The 24,213-nt window shown below is 34.5% G+C and overlaps 1 protein-coding gene and 1 long non-coding RNA gene across 20 annotated transcripts in view; one reads left to right on the top strand and one right to left on the bottom strand.

The window, feature by feature from the left end:
* The window catches only part of Znf438 (zinc finger protein 438), a 183,531-nt gene that overhangs the window by 118,037 nt on the left and 41,281 nt on the right, over positions 1-24,213 (top strand). For 13 of the 19 annotated variants that reach the window (XM_046448337.2, XM_046448336.2, XM_058580565.1 and 10 more), the window contains one exon: positions 330-358. The exons of the other annotated variants lie outside the window; for them this stretch is intronic. The gene's annotated coding sequence lies outside the window, so the exon portion shown is untranslated. The remainder of the gene's footprint in view (positions 1-329; positions 359-24,213) is intronic. 19 annotated transcript variants of the gene reach the window in all.
* On the bottom strand, positions 12,477-22,028 carry LOC131424317 (uncharacterized). Its single transcript, XR_009227098.1, has 2 exons — positions 21,161-22,028; positions 12,477-14,569 (listed from the first exon to the last, which is right to left on the bottom strand). It is a non-coding gene; the product is annotated as an uncharacterized LOC131424317 (long non-coding RNA).

Raw genomic sequence — 24,213 nt, 5'->3', positions numbered from 1 at the left:
GTTCCAAAGGAGGCAATTTTTCTTAGGTCATAAATAGTTGTTTATGTCATTATGATCTCAAACTTTCTAGTACCATTCAAGATCTACTTTTTAAAATATTAATACTTCTGTTTTATGTTTGTTACAACTTCAAGATATCTTTTTCTTTTTTCTCCTAAAAATCTCACTTTCTCCATGAATTGACACTAGTAAAGATGGAATATGGAGAAACTGGAGGAAGACTACTTTTGAAAAATTATAGTCATAGATGGGCAATCTAATAACTATCTTTGAAAATGTATTGAAAGCAATTTAATGCTACTTTTATTATTTTTTTTTTTTGTTGCTAGGGTTGAACCCAGGACCTTGTGTGTGCTAGGTAAGTGCTCTACCACTGAGCTACACCTTCAGCCATATTAATTGTTATTTAATTACACTTTTAAGTTTGGGGTAATTATAAGTCCACATGCAGTTATAAGAAATAATACACACACACACACACATACACACACATTATATACCCTGTACAAGTTGCCCATCCATGGTAACATTCAGGATATTAACATTGATACAATTTAGATCTTATTTAGCTTTCCCTATTTTTTTAAACTTATTTGTATATCTCTAGTTAATTCTCTGCAGTTTGTATGACATGTGTAGCTTCTTGTAGCTGCTACAGTTAGTATGAACATTTCTATCATAAGGATTCCTCATATTGCCATTTTATAACCATATTAATCTACCCTCTGACTTTCCCACCCCCATCCCTAACTCTTGGAAAATACTAATCTGTTTTCTGTTGTTGTTTTTTGTCTAATAATGTGTAAATGCAATATCTAACCTTCTGGGATTGACTTTTTTCACTTGAGTATAATTCATTGAGATTCATTCAAGTCGTTGCATCTATCAATAGTTCATTTCTTTTTGTTGTTGAATAGTATTCCATTAAAATCTATTTTGATTTTGTTTATATATACATGCAAAATGTGATGAGATGATGCAAAATGTCAGTGTTTAATTGTTGAAATTAGCCAATTAATAAAATGTCAAATGTTTTGTTATTTTAGTTATTCAGACTGGATTTATCTATACCTTTACATACTAAGATCAGATGAATTATTTACCTGTATACTGAAAATATATTTCCAGCTTTGAGGAGGGGTCATTTTATTGCCTAACTCTTTCTGATAAAAACTGCAGGTTTGGAGATGCAAGACCATTCTTTGTCCTAATTCCTGCAGATTTGCTCTTTCAATCCCCCTACCCCCCTTATACAGCCTGCAATAACTAACTCTCTTCATATAGCCTGTTGTTACCCAAGTAAATCTCCTTACTCTTGTGCTTATGCTTGCTTCTTCGACTTTAAATTCTGGATAGTTGAAATACTTCTCTCTTCCTTCCTTCTAAATGCACTTTCCCTTGTTGTGCCATGAAGGAAGGCACAGAGCACTGAGTAAGTATTTGGCTCCTCTGAGAGGCCAGGGAAAGCTTCTCTAAGGAGGGTACATTGAAGCAAGTAATCTGAAGAGTGAATAGGAATTAACTGACAAAAGAGAAAGAGGAAAGAACATTTTAAACAGGAATGGACGTGTACAAGACCCCATGGCTGTAAGGAGCAAGGCAAGCAGGAGGAATTGGATTTTGATACTTTTTAATAGTGAATCTCCTGAATGTTCTCCAGAATATGTGAAATTTTAGTCTTGATATGCATTTTTTAGCGAGGAACACAAAAATATATTAAGAGAATTGCCCAAAGTCAAATAACAAGTGAAAGGGAGGATTTGAATGCAAGAAATCTACCTCCAGGGCCCACACTCCTATACACTACCTATGGCAGGCAGACAGAGGTCTATAGGTTTATAGGTCTGGAATTCAGAGAAGAGGTCTGGACTAGAGATTAAAAATACCAAAAAGATTATTTTTAATCTGTATCAATGAGGTATGAATAAAGCTATAGTTATGGGAGAGGTATCCTAGGGAGTGAATATAAATTAAGACATGATTTTTACCTTAAGGTGCTTTGGCATTCAATGGCCAAGTGTGGCCAGAAAAGCTGAAAGGAAAATAAGGGTTTCTAGTTTATTTAGGTTAAGGGAAAAGAGTAGATTATGAACAGCATTTGTTTTTCTGTTAAAATATTCAGATAAGATAAGTAACAAACAGCATCTATGGATGACTCCAATAAAAGTGATTTTGGAAGAGTGGTATGGTGGAGCTCAAGAGCATATCAAGACTGAGGAAGAGTAAGAACATTTCAACAATTTAAAAAAATTTATTTTTAGTTGTAGATGGACACAATACCTTTGTTTTATTTATTTATTTTTGTGTGGTGCTGCATTTTGAACCCAGTGCCTTAAGTGTGATAGGCAAGCGCTCTTCCACTGAGCCACAACCCCAGCCTTATTTCAGCAATTTTATAGAGAAGTTTATTTGAAATGGGTAATATCTAGATAGACCTGTGGGCTGCAGCTAGAGAAGATATGAGGCCAAATGGTTTTGGTTTTGTTGTTTTAATGGGAGAAACTTACGTTTGTTTAAAAGCCAGTGTGAGAGATTGAATATAAGCAAGAGAAAGAATAATGTTTTTATGTAAGAAAAAAACGGATAAAATTGGGGCTGGGGATGTGGCTCAAGGGTAGTGTGCTCACCTGGCATGTGTGCGGCCCGGGTTCGATCCTCAGCACCACATACAAAGAAAGATGTTATGTCCACCGAAAACTTAAAAAATAAATAAATAGTAAAATTCTCTCTCTCTCTCTCTCTCTCTCTCTCTCTAAAAAAAAAAAAAAATAGGCAGGGGCTTGAACTCAAAAGGAGAAGGGGTATCCCCTCTATTGGGTCAGATGAGAAGTAGGAGGGATCAGAGTCTCTTAGGTACATTGTGTATGATACTGGGAAGATGAGTGACTGTCTGACCACTTCAGTTTCCTCTGGCAAATAATGGTGAAATTGAGAGAGGAGTTGTAGTCCTGGAAGTTTGAGGAGTTAGTGGAGAAGGCTTTGTATTTATCCAGGTGGTTTGCTCTTGTGTTTCCAAAAATAATAAGGGCAGTGGGTTTCTTAGTGGACCACAAACACCCCATTCCCAGCACTTGCTCGCCTTGGGGAGATGAGGATTTATAGAACTCAGAGAGTTTGGAGCTATGTTGATGCAACTCTTATTTGTGTGTCCATTGCTTCCAAAAATAAGGTTTAGAAATAAATGAGGAACTTAGAAAGTACTATACTATAGAAAATTCTAAGCACATTTTTGTAAAAAGCATTTGCAGTAATTGAAAGTTTTGTTACTGAGAATCTTATGGTACTTAAGATTATGGACATGTTATATTTTATTTTGCCTCTTTTAAAAGATGTGTTTTCTACCCAGAAGACTCCTTAACCAGCTTTTTAAGGACAGGGCCTATATTACTAAGCAAGCTGCTGAGTGTGTGCCCTTAAGCATTCACTAAATAAATGGTGAGAAAAGTATGAAATATTGCAATTCAACTGTTATTGTGGGATATATTTCATTTGTTGAGGGGATTTTTTTTTATTAAAACATACTTTTTTAGTAAACCTTTACCAAATAGATTTGAAATAACAGTGATTCCCCCCTTTTTTTTTTTGCTGACTTACTTTCCCTTGCCCATTTAAAATGTATTTATATAATGTAACCAAGTACCAGTTATAAATGTCATTTATTAAATTATGAAAATTATTAAATTATGAAAATTCTATTTGCTTGAACTACATTATCTTGGGATTTTGATACTTTTTATAGTGAATCTCTGAATGTTCTCTAGAATGTGTGAAATTTTAGTCTTGATTTTTGAAGGAAAATTCTTGACAATAATAGTTTTAATTTCAACTCTATTAATTTAGAATTGGCTTAGGAACAACAGAATGTTTACACAACAATGCCTTAAAAATACTAAAAGGTATTTTATTTTCACTGTCTTTATCAAGAATACTGTAGGTAAAAAGATAATGTGTCTCTGTAAATGAAGTAGTTTTCACTATTATAGAAATAAAGGTTTTGTTTAAGCCAGTGGTTCTCAAAAGGAAGTGTTGTGATCAGCTCCTGCTAAGTAGATCTTTGTGTTCCAGTCAGATTTGGCAGTGCCACATCCTTTGTCTGTTATATCTTTGCCCACCTGTGACTATAGGGGGCTTATTCTGGGAGTGGATGAAAAAATGTTCTATTCCATTCTTCTGGACCTAGACTGGAGGACTACAGGAATCTAAGTATTTGCTGAAGCATAATATTCTTGTCTCTTCCTAAGCACCCATCACTTCTTCTTGCCTTCATTGACCTTAATGTTCTCTATTTTCCTCTCCAAGAACTTGCTTCCTCCAATCCACCATCCTTTCCTCTTTTCTGAGCCTGTTGCATTAGTTGAATCTTCTTCCCCACTCCCACACATGCTAACTTTGGGAAAGCTTTCAGCGTTTCTGCATCTAGCATGTCCCAAACATGGGTAGAATACAGAGAGCTCCTTCCCAAGAAGTGCCCACTTTAATCTAAGGAGCTTCAGTCCTGTAAAAAGAGTTACTTGACAAAGATAACTGAAAAATTTCTTTGCATTCCTATGTATACCCTACTTGTGTGGATATATTGCAGTGTGGTCACCAAACTTGGAACACATGGTGTGCCAGAGCATATTTTTAGATTCAGTCTGTTCTCCATAGTGGTTACCATGACTGCATGAGCCAAAACTCCTTCTGAAGTACCTTTACCCTGTTTTATTTAGATCATATAGTTACTGTCATTAAATTTGGAACATTAGTATTTCTTCTATCATTAATACTGACTTTTACAAGTGTGAAGATAATTCACCATGCAGTATCAAAAAGCAGAATGTTTTTATTACTTCCTTAAAGAGCTCGTATGATGTAAGAGTTGCTGTTCAAGATGATGAAGAGTGAATAGGATTGAGGACTAAGAAAAGAAACTTAAAGTAAAAAGTTGTCTGGGCCAGGCTCAGTGGTACACACATGTAATCCCAGCTGCTCTGGAAGCTGGAGCTGGAGGACTGTAAGCTCAAGACCAGCCTTGGCAACTTAGAAAGACCCTGTCCTAAAGTAATTTTTATTTTAAAGGCTAGGGATATAATTCAGTGGTAGAGAACTTTCCCAGGAAGCACAGTCCTGGGCTCAATTCCGAATTCCCCCCCACCCCACACACACACAAAAGAGTTTTTGTCTGATATTTATTATTTCAGATATTATTTTCTATTTTTCAGAAATATAGAATTTCAATCCACAATAAGAAAAGTTAGAAACTTTTGAAGGATTTGGAAAGTGATGTAATTTTACTGCTGCCCAAGTAATGATAACAATAATTTAGTAGCAGCTCCTGGGAATTATTTGTGAAGGTACTAACTGTTGACTGCATAAAATCATAAACAAAAGTTAGGCATTTCTTTTGATTTGTTACTTCATATAGTTCAATAATTAGTTTTAAGTCCTGTCCATGTACATAGATTTTGAGAAATCTGTACTTTTACTAAAGTGCTAAACTTTTATGTTAATAATAGGATAAGGCAAATGTCTGCATAGATTTTGCTTACGATCCCAAATACTGTGTCCATTCTTTTAAAAAAGCATGTAGGTGTATAACATTACAAACAAATAATTTTGTTTAGTATTTTTCCCTTAAAAGTTTGAAAATCTCATTTTTTTTCTAGGTGTGTTGAAGAAAACCTGTATATATTATCTTCTATACGTTTTGACAAAAGTAACCACAAATTTCATGCAAGAAGAATAGAGGGATTTTATTATTTTTATTAAATTTTTTACCCTGATATGATTGTCTTAATTTCTAGATTCGCCTCATAAGGCCTATTTTTAAAAATCAACTATAGTGAATACTACTTTCCTGAGCATATACGTTTCTTAAAATCACAAAATTTATTTTTTGTCCTATAAGTGATTCAATGGTTCTTTCAAAAAGTGCTTGGGCCGACTAAATTTCACTATTAGCTGATTGAAAAAAATTCTTTTCACTGTGCATGTGTATTTTTTATATTCATAATGCTTTGCAGTAATTTATTTAAGATAAGCCAGTGAAATTGATATGCAATTAATCAGGGAACGTATAGAAGATAATATATAAAGGTTTTCTTCAACACATCTAGAAAAAAAATGAGATTTTCAAACTTTTAAGGGAAAAATACTAAACAAAATTATTTGTTTGTAATGTTATACACCTACATGCTTTTTTAAAAGAATGACACAGTATTTGGGATCGTAAGCTACATTCATTTCTTACTTTGCTCTCCTTAGAATCTTACAGAAGAGATGCATTAAAGATCAACTCCAAAGTGGGGATGTGATTGTGCAAACATCTTACCATTAGGATGTTGAGCACCCTCTTAACTACAAAAGAATAGCTTGTTCTTCAGTCCCACATCCAACACTAGACCCAACTCACTCACAGTACACACCACCCCAAAAGAGCAGAATACACATTCTTTTCAAGCATATATGGAACATTCTATAGAATAGACTATTAAGCTATAAAACTGTCCTCAATATGTATAAAATGTATGACAGTAATAAAAAGTATGTTATCTGCCCACCACAGAATACAATTAGGTGTAAGTAACAGAAGGAGATTTGGGAAATGTACAGATATATGAAATTAAATAATAATTCTAAATAATCAATGGGTCAAAGAAACAAGGTATATTAGAAAATACTTTTAAGATAAATTAACTTATAACATATCCCAAAACTTATGGGATGCAACTAAAAAAATGACATAGGGAGATTAATAGCTATACATGCCTGCATTATTTTTTTTTAAATGATCTCAAATTGATAACCTGACCTGCCTTAAAACACCTAGGAAAAGAACATCCAAACAAGCAGAAGGAAGAAAATAATAAAGAATAAAACACATATAAATGATACAGAGAATAAAATCAATAGAGACAAGTCAATGCAAGAAAAAGTTGGTTCTTTGAAAAAATCAACAAAATTGATGATTTTTAGCTAGACTAATGATGAAAAAGGAGACTACTCAAGTTACTAAATCAGCAGCAACAGAAGAGACATTACTATTAACCTTAAAGAAAAATTTTTAAAGGGTTATAAAGAAATAGTAGGAATGGTATGCCACTGTGACTTAGACAAAATGGAGGATTCTTAAAGGAGAAAAATTATCAAATGTGACACAAAAAATAGGAAATCTGGACCTATGACAAATAAAGAAATTGAATTATAATACAACATACTCCCCACCATTAACACACACACAAAATCCAAGCCCAGATGTTTTCACTGGTGAATTTATATACAAAATTTAAAGAGGAATTAACACCAAATTTTCACAGATTTTTCCAAAATATAGGAGGGCAAACTTCTAACTCGTTCTAAGAAGCTGGTATTACCCTGATGACAAAATCAAACTAAGAAAACTACAGACCAGTATCCCTTAGGAATATAGATGTAAAAAACCCTTAACAACATAGAGAAAACCAAATTTAGTAATATATAAAATGATTATAAACCAAGACCAAATGGGGTATATCTCAAGAATTAGTCCGAGATCCTATGCCTAATAGGAAAAAGTAGGCCCAAATCTTCATCATGTCAGATTAGGCCCCAACTTTCTTAACAAGACTCCTAAAGCGCAAGAAATAAAATCAAGAATTAATAAATGGGATGGTCTCAAACTAAAAAGTTCTTTTCAGCAAAAGAAACAATCAGTGAAGTGAAGAGAGAGCCTACAGAATGGGAGCAAATTTTTACCATACATATGTCAGATCACTAATATCCAGGTTATGTAAAGAACTCAAAAAACTTAACACCAAACAAAACAAACAACCCTATCAATAAGAGGGCTAAGGAGCTGAACAGACACTAATCAGAAGATGTACACTTGATAAACAAATATATGAAAAAATGTTCAACATCTTTAGTAATTAGAGAAATGCAAATCAAAACTAAGATTTCATCTCACTCCAGTTAGAATGACAGCTATCATGAAGACAGACAACAATAAGTGTTGGCGAGGATGTCGGGGAAAAGGTACACTCATGCACTGCTGGTGGGACTGAAAATTGGTGCAGCCAATATGGAAAGCAGTATGGAGAATCCTTAGAAAACTTGGAATGGAACCATCATTTGACCCAGCTATCCCTCTCCTCAATTTATACTCAAAGGACTTAAAATCAGCATACTATAGTAACGCAGCCACATCAGTGTTCATAGTAGCTCAACTCACAATAGCTAAACTGTGGAAGCCACCTACATGCCCTTCAATAGATGAGTAGATAAAGAAACTATGGTATATATACACAATGGAATATTACTCAGCATTAAAAGAGAACAAAATATGGCATTTGCAGGTAAATGGATGGATTTGAAGAATATCATGCCAAAGTAAGCCAGTCCAAAAAAACCAAAGGCCTAATGTTCTTTCTGATAAGTGGTTGCTGATTCATTTCAGGGAGGGAGGCATGGGAAAAATGGAGGAACTTTGGGCAAAGGGAAGGGGAGGATAGGGTGGGTGCATGGGGGCAGGAAAGATGGTAGAATAAGATGTACATCATTACCCTAGTATATGTATGACTGTACATATGGTGTGATACTACACCATGTACAATCATAGAAATGTAAACTTGTGCTTCAGTTGTTTACAGTGAATCAAAATGCATTCTGATATCACATGACATCTTACTAGGCATAGAGAAAGCACTTGACAACATCTAAGTTCCTTTTATCATAAAAACAATGAAAAAACTAGGAGTAGTTTTTTCACCCTGATAAATGGAAATTATGAAAACCTTGTAGTTAACATTGTACTAAGATTAGGAACAAGACACAGTTTTGTTCTGTTTCTCCTTCTGTTCAGCATTGTATTGAAGGTTCTAACCAGGACAGTCAGGCAAGATAAAGAATGAAAGTCACTCATATTAGAAAGGAAAAAAATAAATCTATCTTTATTTGTATAGGACATGATCTTATATATAAAAAAAATCTTAAGGAATTCACTGAAAAACAGGTAGTACTAATAATAATGAGTTTGGCAGGGTTGAAAGATATGTGGTCAGTATGGAACCAGTTGCATTTATATACACAAACAGTGAATAATCAAATTAAGAAAACAGTTACACTGAGAGTTGCACCAAAAAGAAGAATACTGAGAATAAGTTCAACAAAAGAAGTGCAAGACTTGTACACCAAAACTTTTCTAAAAAACAGAAGAGAAAATGTTTTCAGAGATTAAAGATATAAGTGAATGGGAAGACTTCTCCATGTTCTTTAATTGGGAAATGTAACATTATAAAGATGACAGTACTCCCCAAACTGATCTACTTATTCAGCACAATCTGTATGGAAATCTGTAGAGCCCCTTTTTGCAGAAATTTATAGGCTGATTCTAAAATTCATATGGAAATACAGGGGGCTTATAATAGCTGAAACAGTCTAAAAAGAAAAATATACAGTTCTCATACTGCTCAATTTCATGACTTATAAATAAGGATAGACATATAGATAATAGAATTAAGAGCCCCAAAATAAACCTTTTTATTTATGGTACACTGATTTTCAACACATGCAATTCAATGGGAAAAAATAATGTCTTCAACCAGTGATCCTGGAACAAATGGAGATTTACATGCAAAGAATTGGCACATGCGTGTAATTCCAGCAACTTGGGAGGCTGAGTCAGGAGGATTGCAAATTTGTGAGCAGCCTCAGCCACTTACCAAGTCTCTAAGTAACTTAGTGAAACCCTGTCTTAAAATAAAAAGGGTTGGGGATGTAGCTCAGTGATAAAGCACCTCTGAGTTCAATCCCTAGTACCCAAAAAGAGAAAGGAAAAAAATAATTAAAAACTGGACAAAGGAATTGGATCAACTTATATATATAAATTGCTTGTGAGCACACGGAAAATATTCAACATCATTAGTCATTAAGGAATAACTATAGTCAAATACTACATAATCAAGAAATGGACAAAAACAAGTATTAGTAAGAATATGTAGAAATTGGAATCCACATGTGTTACTGGCATGGATATAAATGGAAAGCTTCTTTGGAAACGTTTTTTCAAAGTTTAAATATAGAGTTTCCTATGACTTAGCCTATATCTTATACCCATATGGAATATATCTATTCTATGCCTAGATATAAAAAGGTTGTATTTTATGGTACATGAATTATATCACAAGCATGAATACTGAGTTCTTTCCAGGTTTTCTGTTACTGTGCCAGATATTTAGGGTACCATGTGAACTCAAAGGCATGTGAATCCTTGCCCTTCTAGAGCTTCTTGTCTGTGAGGAGTTTAGAATCACAGTTGTGGTAACTACTATAAGGGAAAAATAAAGGGTTCACTGAAACTGTTTACAATATCTGAACCAGAATAGGCCAGGGACAGTTCTCCTAAGGTAATGATTTTGCCTTGATATCTCATTATGGTTTGAATCTTTAAATGTCTCCCAAAGGCCCATATGCAAAAGGCTTGCTTGTTTAGTTGTCAATTTGTGGCACTGTTGGGAAGTGGTGGAAACTTTCGAGAGATGGGGCCCAGTGAGGGGAAGTTAGGTCACTGGGGCATGCCCTTCAGGGGAATATTGGAACCCTGATTCCTTCTTCTCTCTTTGCATCCTGGCCACTATGAGGTGAACAGTCTCCTCTGCCATGTGCTCCCACTACCATGATATAGTTCCTCACTACAGGCCCCAAAGCAACTGGTCTGAAAACCTCAGAAACTGTGAACCTAAATAAATCTTTGTTCATTTAAGTTGATTTTTGTATTTTGTCACAGCAATGGGAAACTGATTAATAACACATTTGAAGGATGCATCCAGGATATCAAGGCATAAAAGGGGAGAAGGAAGGAAACAATACAGAGAAGGGGTCCAACATGTATAAAAACTGTTGGGAAAATGTTGGGTATGTTCATGAAACTGAGAAAAGTCTGGTATGTCTTTGATTCCAAGTGAGAGGCAAGGAGTACAAGATGAAGCAGGTCCAGGTTAGACTACAAGTCCCGATAGACCGTTATGGTGTCTAGGGGGGTGGTAAGCTCTAATTTTTGTTTTGAAAACATCATTGTGGTTGTGTTGGTTAGAGAAGAGGCAGGATTGGAAGCTAGGGTGACCAGTTAAAAATATTCAGTGGTCTAGGGAGGGCATGAGATAGCAGTTTGCACCAGGTAGGAGATGAGGAGAAGTGGACATATCTAAGAACTTGGTTTTTTGTACTGGGGATTTAACTCAGGGGCACTTTACCACTGAGCTCCATCCCTAGCCCTTTTTGTTTTATTTTGACACAGGGTCTCACTAAGTGGCTTAGGGCCTCACTCAGTAGCTGAAGCTGATTGATAATTTGTAATCCTCCTGCCTCAGCCTCCCAGGTTGCTGGGGTTACAGGTGTGAGCCACCATGCCCAGCCATCTGAGGACTTTTTTGGAGATAAAATTGACATAATTTTATAAAAATTGTGGAAGTAAAGGAGAACATGTATAAGGCATGGCTGAAATGTTCTGAAAGTAAATTAGTTGAAGGGCTATTTCTAAAGCAGAGAGTTCCCCTCACTATTCATATTGTTTTAAAAAATTGCAAGTAACATGAATGATCTTTTGTCTTCTATTGAGAAATACCTCTTTTTTACCAAGGCAGTCACATATAGAATTAAGCAGTATACTGATAACAAACATTTTTGGAAAAATACAAATTTGAGAAAATTAGATTTTTAAATATTTGCCAGGTGAAATTTTTTTTTTTTCTGAGAGTCTCTTTTTCCTAGTCTACAACCTCCGTATCATTATGATGTACTTGGCCCAGTGCTCTAGAGATCATCTGTCATTTAAGTTTCCTCATATTGATGTAAGTAATGAAAACAGACTCTAAAATGATTTTCTGGCATATAACTACCTTCCAATGAGGAATATCTGGAATCAATTCAGTTTTAGTAATTTCTTATTTCCATGACCAAAGTCCTAAAATGTCAAGTTCTTCAAGTGATGTTTTTATTCTGTAGTTAGGTGGAAGTGATACCATTTTTTTTTAAGTTCTAAAAGCAAATTTGGCAATTGAACACTATGTTGAAATAAACTAATTTTTTTTCAGATGACCCCTAACTAGTCATTGGGCTAGTTAAATCCTAACTAGATTTGGAATGCCAGCACACACGGAACCAACAGACAGATAAAGACCCTGTGCAAAAAAAAAACCAGAATGTGCACAAGTGGGTTGTTAAACATTTAAGTTATATTGTAGCTGTTATAAGAAGGGTATCTCCCTGATTATTAGTGTTTTTTTGTTAATGTGTCAGTGGCAGACAAACATTATAAATCTACAAATGTCCTTTGTATACAACAAAAACTTGAGGGAAACTTAAATTAGAAAAAATGAAGAGTAATTTAGAAAAAATAATAGTGCCCTGCCTGTGCAACTTTCTCTTTTGGGGCATTTGCACCAACATTTGTTCTCATGAGCCAGCACAAACTAGAAGGAGTCAGGTACTGTTCCTAATTTTCCATGAGAATGCTGAATGAAGTGCCCATCCATTTGAATCGACTTTGTTTTTTTTTTTTTTATATGCCACATTTTTTTTATTGGTTGTTCAAAACATTACAAAGCTCTTGACATATCATATTTCATACATTAGATTCAAGTGGGTTATGAACTCCCATTTTTACCCCAAATACAGATTGCAGAATCACATCGGTTACACATCCACATTTTTACATAATGCCATATTAGTAACTGTTGTATTCTGCTACCTTTCTTATCCTCTACTATCCCCCCTCCCCTCCCCTTCCATCTTCTCTCTCTACCCCATTTACTGTAATTCATTTCTCTCCTTGTTTTTTTTTTCCCATTCCCCTCACAACCTCTTATATGTAATTTTGTATAACAATGAGGGTCAGTACAGGCACAATCCAAAGATTAGCTCTACATTATTGATGAGCTATAATTATCTTACGTGTTGTTCCATGTTCTTATTCTCTTATGCATTTTAATTTCTGAGAATTGGCATTTGAAATGGGAACTTTAAGAATGGAGAAATTTTAAAATTAGAGAACAGAACCCTGTACCTGTCTATAAGCATCATCTATACATTTACTAGCAGTGTGAGCTTCAATAATTTACCTAACCTCTCTGTGCCTAAATTTTCTTATATGTAAAATGGGATTCATTAAATACTCATCCTATTGCTATGAAGAAAATTAAATAAATTAGCATTCAATAAAATGCTTAGAACAGTTTGCAACACTATAATATCAAAATAAAAGTTAGTTTCTGCTACTGTTTTTATACCAGTAGCACAGGTCTCCAACTCCTACTGGAAATTAAGAGCTTAATGTTGGTGGGGTTTTTTTGTTGTTGTTTTGGTTTTTGGGGGGGATTTCTGTATTTGTTTTTGTTTTGTTTTATTTTGGTGGAGTAAGGACAAGGTCATGTGGCTAGTAAGTTGTATAAACCAGGTTTACTGAACTCTTGGATTAGGATAAGGTTTAACAAACTATAGCTTGCAGACCAAATTGGTTTTGTGTAACCTACAAGCAAAGAATGGTTTTTACATTTCTAAATTATTAAAAAAACAAAAGAAGGTTTTTTGATGCATGAAAATGATATAAAATTATATTTCAGTATTCATAAATAAAGTTTTATTGGAATTTAATATCATTTATATTGTCTATTGCCAGTTTCATGCCACAACAGCAGAATGGAGTAGTGACAACAACCATAGGGTCTACAAAACTGAAAATATTTTCTAACTGATCCTTTACAGAAGACGTTTTTCAATTCCTGCTCTGTGGAGTTATTAGCCTGCTAATTAATGAATAAGTTCATACCTTTTACCCTTCCTGTTTTGACAGAAAGGTGTATGCTTGCATAATAAAACATGACTTTAATTAGCCATCTTTATAGCCAGAAATCTTTTGTTTTGATTTGATTTTTTTTTAAAAGTATAACTTTTCACCTTGGGTAAAATTCTCTTAAAACTGGAATACAAGTTTATGAGTAGACTTAATTCAGTGTTTATGGATTGGTGAAGTAAAGATATGTCAAAAATTATACACATTCACTGAAGGGTATTATGATTTAGATTCCTCTTGAGAATTGTCATAACCTGTATATGTGTTGTTTAAGGATATCTGCTATCCCCTAGTTCCTTTTAAAAGTTTTTCTTTTAATGTAATGAATTCTGAGATAGTCAATAAGAACTTTGCAAAGATAACATACCTTAAGACTGTAATAGCATGCTTCTGTTTCAAGAGTTACTTGTTAGGTTTTTTAAGGCTTTGACTTTATGACTCAGAACCTAAGGTAGCCAAAACTCTAGAGCCTTTGGCATTTGTACTTAGAGAACATGTGCTTTAATTTTGTCACACTGATCATTTAGATAAATAACCTTTTCTTCCATCCTTAGAATATTTTTAACTCGATGTGGGTCTTGTTGTTTGCTGAGTTATGTAATCATTATTAGGAAGTATTTTGTCATTGAATATCTGCAAAATCTTGTGTCTTCTTTTGCTCAAGTTTATATCTTCAAAAGTGGATAAGTTTGAAAGATTCTTCTTCCAGGTCCTGAGACTTATGGGAACATGACATGTGGACCTTACCCTTATAGAGCTTTGAATCTGTTGAGAAAGTCAGATATTTAATGTTAAGTATGATTGGTGTTGGAAAAAGAATTAAATTATGCAAAGGGAACATATAAAAACATGGAATAAATAATGTGAGTAAGTCAGAATCTTGTTTCTTTAAAATATTTTTTTCTTTTGAATTTGTGCTGATTTTTTAGTCTGTTAAGTTGAAATTATTTGTAGTTCAGAAAAAGTTTTGAAGCAATTTTAAGAAATTATACATATTGCCCCTCTTACTCCTACAGGCACAGTCTTCTCAATTCCTGTATTAAATAGTTGATGAATGGACTTCATGTGTTTGATTTTGCCAAAAAATTTATTTATTGAATCTAATGAACACTGTGAAATTGGAAGGAGGAATATAGAAAAAGTGAGAAAAGGCTTCCATTTAGTTTAATTACTACTTGAAAATCAATATAACTATTTATCTTTCTTGAACAAAAATGTTTTAAAGTAGATTCTTACTAAAGGTTCTCCCCCTTTGAACAGTTGCTTATTGTTTTGAGTATAAAACAGACAATTGTGTAGTTTCATACAAATACTTGCCTTAACAACAGGGATACTTTCTGAGAAATATGTCATGAGGCACTATTGTTGTAAAACATCATAGTATCCTTATACACCTATAGCTAGGTGTGTCCTACCACACACCTAGCTATATGGTATAGCCTGTTGCTCCTAAGTTACAAACCAGTACAGCATGTTACTGTACTTAATACTGTAGGCAGTTGTAACACAGTGGTATTTGTGTGTTAAAATACACAAATTATTCAGGGATACACAGTGTCCCCCAAAATCTTATGATTAGATTATGAGAGGTCTGATCAGTGGATTAATCCATATGCTAGAGTAATCATTTGAAAGGACTGCTATACTGGGTGATAACTGGGAAGGTAGAGTGTGGCTGGAGGAAATAGGTCACTGAGAGAGTGCCTTTGGAGTTTACATTTTTGCCTTGATGCTTAACTCTCTCTCTCTGCTTCCTGGCCATGAGGTGAACAGCTTTCCTCTACCACACCCTTCCGCCATGATATTCAGCTTCACCTATGGCCCAGAGCAATAGTTAACTGACCATGGACTGAACCTCTGAAACTATGAGCCCAAATAAAAATTTTCTTCTCTAAATTGTTCTTTTTGGGTATTTTGATCATAGCAACAAAAAATGGACTAACACAAAAACTTAGAAAAGGAACAGTAAAAATGAAAAATGGACCACTTATATCATGAATACAGTTGCAGGGCTAGAAGTTGCTCTGGGTGAGTGAGCAAGCGGTGAGTGGTGAGTGAATGTGAATGCCTGTGATGTTACTGTACACTGTGGTAGACTAGAAACACTGTACATTTAGGCTACACTGAATTTATTTTTTTAAAGTTTTATTTCTTCAATAATAAATTACCCTGAGCTTACTGTAACTTTTTTTTTTTACTTTGTGAACTTGGTAATTATTTTTAACTTTTTGAGGTATTTGTAATAACTCCCTTTAAAACACAAATTGTAGAGCCAAACAAAAATATATCCTGATTTTACATCCTTATTCTATGAGTCTTTTTCTCTTTTTAATTTTAATTTTAATTTTTTTACTTAAACTTTTTTGTTAAAACTAAGGCACAAACATATACATTAGCCTAGGTCTACACAGGGTCAGGATCATCAGTCATTTCTGTCTCCAACTCTACTACATCTTATCCCACTGATGGGTCTTCAAGGGGAATAATAATAACAATGCCTATAATAACAATGCCTCCTGCTTTTTAATAAGTAGCAGGATTATGCTCTAAAATAACCATTAAAAGTATAGTATAGTAAATACAGAAACCAGTAACATTGTTATTTGTCATTATCAAGTATTTATACAATATATAATTATGTGTGCAGTATTTTTATATGCAGCACAGTAGGTTTGTTTACACCAGCAGCACTCAGCTCTCTACAAACACATGGCATGTAAGCATGACTGTGACGTCACTAGGCAATGGGAATTGTTCAGCTCCATCACAATCATGTAACCACTGTCATGTATGCAGTTTGTTAACCAATTGTCATTATGCACTGAATGACTGTTATATTATCTAATTACATTTATATGTTAGTTATACATATACAGTGTGTACACACATAAACACATACATATATGTATATTGTGCAAAGAAAAATGGGAAGTCCCACCAACCAAGCCCCAAAAGTAATCACTATTGACAATTTGACATTTCTCTATGTGAACATACCTTTATTTTTTTTTCTTTTCAAGACACATTGGATTAGAACATACCTCTTCTACACCTTTTTTTAAAAATATTTTTTGTTGTTGATAGACCTTTATTTTATTTATTTATTTATTTACTAAGAATCGAACCCAGTGCCTCACACATGCCAGGCAAGTACGCTGTTGCTGAGCCCCAGCCCTAACCCCAGCCCCTCTATAGCTTTTTTCACTTAAGATTATTTTATGGACCTCTTTCTCTGCAACTATTCATTGAGAACCACCTATATTTCTAGATCTACTTTATTCTTCCTGTTCTTTTTATGTTGATAATGTGAAGTTTTACATCTGCACCGTAGAACATTTGAAAGGCTTACAATAGGGTTTACAGTGGAAAATCAGTTTCCCTCCCAAATATACCTCTCAGTTTTCCCCTTTCCAGAAGCTACCACCAAAATAAGTTTTTTCTTTTGAAATCATCTACCTATTTATCTGTTTATTCAGGATTAGGGACTGAATCTATCAAAAGCCTTTTTTATTTTGAGACAGTGTCTTGCTGGGTTACCCAGGCTGGCCTCAAACTTGTGGTCCTCCTATCTCAGCCCCCTAAGTTGCTGAAATTATAGGCATATGCCATTATACCTAGTTATCCTTTTATTTTTATATGCTGTTACATTTTTATAAACTGCCCTCGTCACCCAGTCATTTATAGAAAAACCTAATGCTGAGTGAATCTACACCAGCAGCCAGTTTTGTGATATTGGTATTTAAGATTGTATGACAAAATGAAAAGAGATTTCTTGTTAGTCATATTTCAATTTCAGGTTTCATACTATATTATTGTAAGATAATACAATCTGTGGGTGAAAAGTCTTTGTCAGCATTTTAAATCCTTTAAGTGTAACAAATGTTCCAGAAGCAATCCCACAAGTCCCTGGGTGCCCCAGAGCACTGCCTCCCACACCTTTCATCCATGTCTGCTTGTCTCACTGTTGGTATTATGCATATAACCAGATCTTAGAGAGTACAGGAATAAATAGACTTGCTACTTAAATCTCAAAGCTAATTTAAAGGCTTATAGCTAATTTCTTTTATACTATTTTTTAATTGGATTGTTTTAATCTGAAACTATATGGATTAACTTGATTTTTCCAACTTAATTCTGAGAGTGCCAGAGTGTGGGGAATATGGGTTGCCTGGGGTGGTATTAGATTGAAAGAGGGTGAGAACCTACCAGAACCATCCTGGAGCTGAGAATGTTATTCATTGAAGCTCTTTTCTATAACACTGGGTCTTTTTGTCAGCTGCTAATATAAAAGAGATTACCTGAAAAAATCCTGACTTTCTAATGAGCTAACCAGGGAAGATAGGGTGCTAGTTGTTTAGGGGATATAGAAAGAAATGAACCAGATCCAGTTTTGAGAGTGGCAGTGTTCATAGCTTTAGACCTCTGAGCCCTAGGTTTGTACTTCCCGTTTATAATACTTAATTTTGTACAAAATATGTTCCTCAAAAATTACAAGTGTGATTGTTTAGATATGAGGTGTCCTTGAAAAGCTCCTGTGTTAATGCTGGAATATTCAGAGGTGAAAAAATTATAAGAGATATAACTTAATCATTTCATCCCAGTTTGAATGGACTGACTGGGTAGTAATTGTAGGCAGGGGCATGGCTACAGAAAGTGGATCACTGAGGATGTGCCCTGGTGAGTTCATCTGCCCTCTGGCCCCTTGTCCTTGTTCTTTGTGTTTCCCAGTTGCCATGAGGTGAACAGCTTTCCTCTGCTGCAGCCCTTCCACCCTGGTGTTCTGCCCATCTTTGTCCCAAAGCAATGGGAGTCAGCCTACCATGGACTGAATCTCTGAAACCATGAGTTGGTCTTGTCAGACATTTTGGTCACAGAAACATAAAACTAACAACATGGAAATGCAGTGTAAAAAAGTAAAAAAAAAAAAAAAAATAGACCTATGCTATATAAGAAGATACCCTCTTACCCAAAAACATTATGTAATTCCTTCTTTTTAATATAATATCTGATGTATCATTTATAAATATTTTTTAATTATTTTATTTTTCTTTGTGATTGGACACATATAACACCTGACTTAAATCAAATGTGCTTCCAGTAACAGTTTAATAAAAATCTTCAATGATTGCCATTTTTGCTTAATTATGTTTATGAGACCTATGCATAATTACATTTTCTCTTTATTTCAGTTTAAAAAAAAAACATAAAATTTACCATCTTGACCATTCTTAAGTGTACTCCTCAGGAGTGTTAAGTGTATTCATACTGTTGTGAAAACAAACAGCTTTTCATCTCATAAAACTCAAATTCTCTACAACAACTCCCTGTTTCTCCTGTCCCCCGCCCATAGCAACCACTATTCTACTTTCTGTTTGTATGAGATACCTCAGATGAGTAGAATCATACAACATTTGTTGTTTTGTGACTGGCTTCATTTAGCATAATGACCTCAAGGTTCGTAAGGCTGAATATTATTCTGTTGTATGTGTGTTTTGTTTATCCATACTGTTGTTAGACCTAGGATTGACTCACCTTGGGGCTATTGTGAATAATGCTGCTAGAACATGGGTGTGCTTGTATCTCTTTAAGATCTTGCTTTCACCTCTTTGGACATAAACTGAAAAGTCAAATTGCTGGATCATATGGCATTTCTAACTTTAATTTTAAACCACTGCCATACCGTTTTCCATAGTGGTTGACCATTTTACATTTCCATCAGCAGTGGATAAGAGTTCCATCTTTTCCATATCCTCACCAGCACTCATTTTTTGGTTTGTTTTTGGTTTTGTTTTAATAATAGCCTTCCTAATGAGTTTCAAGGAAGTGACTGTGGTTTTGATTTACATTTTCCTAATGATTGGTAGTGTTGGACATCTTTTTAATATATTTGCAGACTACTTGCATGCCATCTTTGGAGAAATGACTATTCAGATCCTTTGCTCATTTTTAAATTGGATTGTTTGTTGTTGTGGAGTCATGAGATTTCTTTATAAATTCTTGATATTAACATCTGATATGATTATTATAATTTGCTAATATTTTTTTCCATTCTATAGGTTGCCTCTTCCCTCTCCTGATTGTGCCCTTTGATGCACAGAAATTTTATCTGTTTTTATTTTGCCTAGGTTGTTGGTATCATACTACATTTATATTAGACTATTCATCTCAACTAATTTTTCTAAAATAATAAGAACAAAATGTAATGAAATATTTAGATAATTATAAAATCACTTTTTGATACAATAACTGAGAATGTTGCTTCATCATCCAACATGTAAATGTACACATTTGGACTACAAATTGTAGTTTGAAATGTGGATTTATAAAGAAATTGATTATGGAAGCATTGTCAAATATATGAAGATAAAGGATCAGGAAAGTGTTCCTAAACATGTCCAAGTTGGAATCCCTGATAATCTACGATGAACTGTTGTAGAAATCCTTACAAGAAGAAAGTGGTGCTCTGTTGCCTTGTGCATTCTTTTTTTTCTCATCTTTCCTCTATGATAATGCTTCATATTCAGTTAATACCTCTAAACAAACAGTTCAAATTTTTTATTCCAAGGTTAACTTTCAAATTTAGAGAAATAAAATATGTTCTTAAAGTATTTGACTTTATCACAGTTTAAATTTTAATATATGATTGCTTTGGGGGGATTGTTGTTGTTATTAATTATTCATGACAGTAGAATATATTTTGACATATTATACATATGTGGAGTATAACTTCTCATTCCTCTGGTTGTACATGATGTGGAATTACACTGGTCGGATAATCATATATTCACATAGGAAAGTAATGTCCAATTCATTTTACTGTCTTTCCTCTTCCTGTTCCCCCTCTTCCCTTCATTCCACTTTGATATTGTTGCTTTTGATCAGCAACATTTACACTAATTAGTAGATGTTGATTATCAAGGCTTTTAGCAATGCACAAGAAGTACTGTATACATCCTTTTTCACTTCAACAGGGACCTGAAGGACTAGTTCTTGGCTGATTTTCTGTGACTTCTAAAATATTTAAACTAGAATTTAAGGATTTTTTTCTTCACATGCTATTTCTCCTTTTAAAGTAATGTTGCCATTGCTCCTTTTTCCTCCCACTTTCTTTTTCTTTCCTTCCTGATTGCTACATTTCATTTTTTTCCTCTGCTCATTAGTCTTAAACAAATGTTGACAGACCTCCTTGACTAATAATATTCCTTTCTTCCCTGCCCACTCAGACTCATCATTCCTGGCCTTGGCCCTCATCTCTATTCTCCAGGGTTTGTAAGGGTCAAAGTGAGCCATCAACATCTGTGTGGAAATACCGTTGCTTTCCTAGCATTAGAGAACTACACAGTGAATACTACTCACCTGCTAATCAGATGGTTAACCATCCCACTGGTGCTCAGGCTAGATGTTATAAGGTGGTTGGAACCTGAATTAGCAGGAAATCACTAAGCTTAAATGTTGCTGCTAGACCATCTTGTCTTCCAGACACATAAAGCAGTTCGATTCTTAAAACCTTAAGAACAGAAAGAAGCTACTGAAATATTGAGATATTTTCCCCTTTTATTTTCTTTTAGGTTTAAATAATAGTGCTTATAAACAAATCCTCAGTTGACAAAACAGGAGAAGCATATGACAATAGAAAATAAGTGAAATCTGTTCCTAAGTCGGCAGTGAACCGTGGCAGATGTGACTTTTCATGTAGTGGTCTACCCATGCGAAATTAGAAGTTTTTCCTTCTTAAATAAAGTCTTGTAACAAGTATAGCATTTTCTGCAAAAGAATCCAGCTATGCTAAGTTTATTACATTAAGCCTTCTAGCTAAGCTTTAGGTGAATGAAAATTCAGGCTTTTGAGTGGTTACTTTATTCTACTAGTCCTCTGGTGAACCATTTTGCTCTACCTAGGACTCTAATAATCTTATTTGAAAAATTGTATTCATTAGCAAAAGGTACCAAAATATATTTAGCTAGGGTCATAGTGTTTAATTGTAATAGTATTATTATGATAACTACTATAATTAGTTTCAGATTTACCCTCCTTCCCACAGGACAAGGTTCTTCTAGTTTTTGATGCCTACTTAAGGCATGAAAATGACAGCAAAATTAATGTCATGACCTTTTTAGCCTGTTTATAGTTTTTCCATATAGTACCCTAAAGGACTTAGGGAGCAGTGTACATCTAAAATAAAACACTTAGTAGGGACAAGTTAAAATTGGGTTAATTGGGTTCACCTGATCCTCATGAGGTGAGGTAGCACCTCAGTGAAGAAAACATTTCATATTAGACAAAGGAACAAATGTTTATAATATAAAATTATCTCTAAAATGTCTGTATGCTCTATCATGTCTTTACAAAAATATTTAAAAGGCTACTTTTATGTAGGATTTTTTTAATATGTAGGATTTTTTCCTTTTTGTTGTTTATCTTGTTTGTCTTTTTTTAAATTGGGGGAAATCACTGTCTTTTCATATAACCAGCAAAAAAAAAAAAAGTGCTAATACCAACTAAGGGATTATGCTCCAGGAGCTCTAACACCTTCCATTTGGTAGTGTTGGGCAGCTGCACTGTCTTACAACTGACGCTTCTTCCCTTTTCTGATGCCTCAAGTAAGACTTTCCATAAACAAGCATCCTTCTAAATCCTTGAGATGTGAACACTGGTTTTCATTTTATTGTCAGGGTTTGCATATTTTAACAAAGTGCAGTGTTTGCATGTTCAACCAAAGTTGAGAAAAACATGTAGGTATGTTAGAATCTCTTTAAAGGCCTTGTATTTTCCCCCCTTTCTTTAAAGCTTTTGGATAATTAACTGAAAAGTGCCAGTGGCAGTTTTTGCAAATAGTGTTTTTGAAGCATTTTCATATGTTGTTGGATAAAGTGGTACAACTTCGTTGAATGACAATTTGCCAATATCCATAAAAATCTTAAATTGACCTGGCCAGAAATTTCTTACTGTGGCTTTGTCCTACTATTTGACTTGTGCATGTTAGCAAAGAGCGAAAGCCTTAGAACAATCTAATTATCAATAAGTGGGTTAGGAAATAGTGGTTACTCAGCCTTAAAGAAGGATGAAATTATGGACTTTGCCAGTAAATGGGTGAAACTGGAGAATATCATGCTAGCAAAATAAGCCAGTCTGAATGTTTTCTCTGATATGGCCAATGCTACTTCACAGTGGCCAGAGTGGGCAGCAGCGGTGCAGCTAGGGAAGAACAGAGGTAATTTGGATTAGACAGAGGAGAGTGAAGGGAGGGGAGTGTTCAGGGGTAGGAAGGACAGTGGAATGAATTAGACATTATTACCCTATATGCATACTACTGATGTAATTCTCCATCATGTACAACTAGAAGAATGAGAAGTTATACTCTATTTATGTATGATATGTCAAAATGCATTCTACTTTCATGTATAACTAATTAGAAAAAAAAAAAGGTGTACCCCAGGCAATTGCTAGGCAATTGCTCAACCTCAGTGGTAGAGCAATTGCCTAGTATGTGTGAAGCCCTGGGTTCAATCCTCAGCACCACAAAAAAATAAACAAATAGCTCAGCACAGTGGCAGATGCCTGTAATCCCAGTAGCTCAGGAGGCTCAAGACAGGAGGATTGTGAGTTCAAAGCCAGACTCTAAACAGCGAGGGGCTAAGCAATTCAGTGAGATCCCTCTCTTTAAAAAAATACAAAATAGGTCTGGGGATGTGGCTCAGTGGCCATGTGCCACTGAGTTCAATCTCTGGTCCCCCAAAAATACATAAAAAATAAGTAAATAAATAAATAAAATACAGGTATTATATCCATTAAATAAAAAAAAAATGTGCTATGTTCTTTCTTGAATGAGGAGAAAATATGGTGAGTATATAGGAAGGAAAAAAAGTACTCTTCAGTGATTAAAAAAAGAAAAAGAAAGGAAGAAAGATGGAGTGGAAGAGTGGTTCCATGCAATGAATCACTATTCAGCCTTTAAATGAAGAAAATCTATAAGTTCTGATATGGAAAGATCTTAAGAATAGGGCTCGGGTTGTGGCTCAGTGGTATAGTGCTTGCCTAGCATGTGTGAGGCACTGGGTTCAATTCTCAGCACCACATTCCAAAAAATAAGTAAATAAAGGCATTGTGTCCATCTACAACTAAAATAAAAAAATTAACATCTCAAAAATATATTAAGGGAAAGAAGAGCATCATGTATAATTTGCTTCAATGTGGGGATGGGGAGAAAGGGATGGGACATATTTTACACATTAACTTACATATACACAGATTGTTCCTTAAAGGATACCCAAAAAGGTACAGAGTTGTTACCTCTAAGGGAGTAAATTGGGAGAACAGAATGAGAGGCAAGCTTAAATTTTTACTATATTCCTATGTTTACTATTTGAACTTTTGCCCTGTACATATTTTTTTAACTAAAATACAAACAC

The sequence above is a fragment of the Marmota monax genome, unplaced genomic scaffold, assembly GCF_021218885.2.
Source record: "Marmota monax isolate L192 unplaced genomic scaffold, Marmota_monax_Labrador192_F-V1.1 WCK01_AAM20220418_F8-fsc00066, whole genome shotgun sequence".
Classification (NCBI taxonomy): Eukaryota; Metazoa; Chordata; class Mammalia; order Rodentia; family Sciuridae; genus Marmota; species Marmota monax.
The sequence above is the reverse complement of the archived record's forward strand: the minus strand, read 5'-3'. Positions and strand labels throughout refer to the sequence as shown.